Here is a 3,873-nt window from a genome sequence, read left to right as displayed (position 1 = left end):
TTTTGGAGATACTGCCAGGATCCATTAACCCTTGTACGAAGCTATTCGGGATAACTCAGTAACTAACTCAGTTACACCCATTAGGGGAGGAAAGATAATGTGCCAGTTCAGGTGCACACAGGAAAAAATATTTAAACAAGACAAGACTAAACCAAATTTTTCTTGGCTGGGTACATTAAGACTAAAATCCTCAAAGCCCATCAGAAACACAGCACAGACACATATTTCTCTGCTGCTGAAAGCCCTTAGCCCCGACAACCTCCTGCAACTCTCCAGCTGTTGCACCAATACGGAACACAAATCTCTAAAACCACATTGGAATAAATTTTTCCTTTTACACTTGTACTCTTTCATCTTTCTTTCAACAGGGGCTCATCAAAGAGAGAAAAGACAGCGAGCAGAACACACTGTAAGTATTAATTTGGGGTTTGGATGCACCACAGAATGTGGTTCATTGTGTGAAAAACAAAAACATGAGATGATTAAAACATTTTCATCAAATAAGCATCTATTAACCAGATAAATGCTGCAATTTCTCCTTAGCACACACTGTTAAGAGAATTTCTAGATTGTGAGAATAAAGTTCTTTTGGAGGTTTATAGTGCAAGTCACTTTGGTCTAAATAGCATCGAGAGTGGCTTAATATATTTTAAGGCCTGTGTGGTTGCTGATTGTGTGTGTTGAGATAAATAGGCCTCAGTGGAGAAAAGTCCAGTAAGCAAACCAGCTGCTAGAGCATTTAAATAAACCACCTGTGACTTCATTGCACCATAAATGTATTCATAGTCTTTCATTTCACACCATTTCACATGCTTTGCTGAAGGGCTTGCCTTTGCTGCTACTGTAGAAGAAAGCTGCGGCTTCCAATAAAAGCCTTTATTAAAGCCAGTATGCATATACGTCATTGACCAGCAGTGAAAATGACCCCTCTCCTGCCTAGCTGGTCATAAATTAGACTGAGTTTGCCTTCCGTTAGAATGATGCTCAGGCTCTAGATGCACGGTCAAGTTAGTATAGATCATATCTGCAAATGACATCGCAGAAGTACAGAGGAGCAGCATATTTCAGTGGCAGGCCTGGTGCAGATAAAGCTAATAACACCAGGCATCGAACAAATCACAGCAGTCCCAGATTAGGCTGCAGACGAGGAAATGTGATGGAATGTGTGCTTTTCAACAATCCCAGCGTGATTCCATCAAAATCAAAACAGCTACCAGCATTGGAGCTTTCACTGAGCAGTATTCATCATTTTTAAATATCTGCTGATTAACTTACATCAGTTTATAATGGTTTCACACAACAAAGAATGGTAGGACTTTCAAGAATCCTCACGCAAACCCTTTGAAGGGTGTACTGGGTTAAAAAAAAAAAAAGTCAACTCCTTTTATACATTTTTATTCGAATATATTGTTATAGAAGAAGAAATCTGACAAACCTTAAAACAGCAAGCCTTTACTTCTCTATTGGCTGTTTTGCAGTTGGTTTTGCTCACAATCCTGGATTTACACTCAGTAGCAGAAGTATTTGTACTGTCATGCCAAGCTAAAGTTGATCCTTTTATTGTTAATGTGCGTCTTTCAATTTGAAAGCAGAATGTAACAGAAAACTAAAAACGACAGATATAGAGTTCATGATATATTTGGTAGAATCATAAAATGTGTCGTGACAGTTGAGGTCAGCTCTAGTTTGGAAACTTCCCACTTTCAGCTCTTCTATCTTTTTTTATAAATAGCAGTGGGATTACAGATAGAGAATGAGATATTATAATGATTATTTTCCTCACGTATTTCAGTAATGTTGCAGTTTGACTTTGGTTTGAGCGTCCGATGTGCCACATGCAATTTTTTCCCCCCATTGCTGGTGCTGGTCCAAAAGGCCACCACCTTGCTACTGTTTTGCCTGCAACAAAGTTCATGAATTCCACAGAAGGATTATCCCACATAAACCTTGATACAGAGGTAACTGTGTGCAGCTACACAGCACAACAACGATGTCTGTAAAACAATGCACCCACCCAGAAACATTTCAGTCTATAAAAGTGTAACTCAGTCCCTTAATTGCCTTTTTTGGTGTGACTGAGGACTCAGTTGGTCTTTATAGGAGAGAAATATTGTAATTTTTGCATCAAATCTAAAACCTAAAGTAAGTTTAAAGCCCTTGATCTCTTTTTTGATATTTACATACACATTTTCATAGAAACCATTCTCAAATTCAGTCTGCTCTGCAAATAAAAGAGCACGCTTACGTCGTTTGGATATTAGACATTTGGGACAATAATAAAGAAAGTTATCCTTCTACCTATTGCCCGGCCAGTCCGAGAAAGCAGCCTGATAGCAATGAGTCAGTACTATCTGTGAGTCTGTGTCCACCATATTTGTTAGAATGCTCATTTTGACTAAACCAACAGCAGGATTCACTCTATGTTATACAATATGCCTGTTTTGAGTTTCTGGAAAGTCTCTTCAAATGCTTGCCAGTAGCCTGCCTTCATGAGCATTAATGCTGAATTTTTCCAGTAAGTTATAGTTAACATATCCTTCAGCCTGTTACATAAAACTCAATCAAATGACAGGAGATACCTTAAAGGAAGCTTTTCTTGCTAGATTTAGTGGTGCATTAAATTATCACTTTGAGTTTCTATAAGCTTTGTGAGCCATGAATTGCCAACAGATAATTAGTGCAAACCTTGCAGTAGTAGTCATTGCAGGGCTACTGCAGTGAGCAGGTACTGTTCTGTGGATAGCTGCTAGAAGTCAAACACAACAATAACTTTTTATGCTCTTGCAATTAGACTGATTAAGAAAACAAAGAAATTTGTCCATATTATACCTACTCCTAGAGTGTCTGGTTTTCTTAACTACTGTTTCAAGCGATTCATTTATTTTGCATAACTTGAGGAAGATTCATTTGTACTACATCCATGAGAAATAGTCCATTGCCATTGCCAGGCAAAACAGTGCAGTCAATTCATCCATTAAATGCAGTTTATTTCATTCAGTCCTCTGCCAGTGATTCAAAGAGCTGCTTACGGCAAATTAAACAAAAGTATTGCTACTGTGCACATGCAGTATACATATGAAAACTCTTTAGCCAAAATAACATGTTCATTCATTTGTGGCAAGACGGGGATTGTTACATAATCTGAGTGTGCAAATATTACATAATAAGGAATGGGTCAAGGTTTGCTGGATCGCTCCTGAGATGAACCAGATGTGGGTTCATTTAGTTTTGGGAACACACTAGAGTTATTCAATAGAGTGGAGGTTCCACATGTACTGTCCACAGGGGCTGTGTGTGAGTGTGTTCTCATTTCTTTTACCTCACTGGAACCTTTTCTCTTATCAATACAAACCTCACAGAGACAGTAGTCCCCATAAGGTCTAATGGAGTGAAACATAATTTCTCATCTCCTTGTCATGGTTATGGTTATGATTGGGTCCACAAAAACCTTACCGGGGTGCAAGTTTATATATGTATGTATGTTTACATCTCCAGATGGTCAAAGGCATTCGTCATATTTACCTTGCTGTGTCATTGGGAAGTTTTATTCCACTACAAAAAGGAAAGAGTTGGAGCTGCAGGACCTGCAGACCTACTTTAATGCTTCTTCCATTCTATAAATGTTTGATAATGTTGATGCTTCAATGCAACATTTTACTGTTAGGGCTGCTTGAGTTGGCAAAAGTTATATAATATAGTGTTGCTAGCTTACCCTCTCGTTCCTGAACCTACTGGTTGCCCATCCCAATCTACATGAAAATTATTTGTCAAAGTCTTTTTTTTGGCATATGTGTCTGACATTCAGACGTAGTCTTTGGGCACTGAGAAAGAAAGAGTATAAAATAAATAAAACACCTTGTTAAAAAGGCAAAA

The sequence above is a fragment of the Odontesthes bonariensis genome, chromosome 24 (genome assembly GCF_027942865.1).
Source record: "Odontesthes bonariensis isolate fOdoBon6 chromosome 24, fOdoBon6.hap1, whole genome shotgun sequence".
NCBI classification, from domain to species: Eukaryota; Metazoa; Chordata; class Actinopteri; order Atheriniformes; family Atherinopsidae; genus Odontesthes; species Odontesthes bonariensis.
This window is presented reverse-complemented; position numbering follows the sequence as displayed.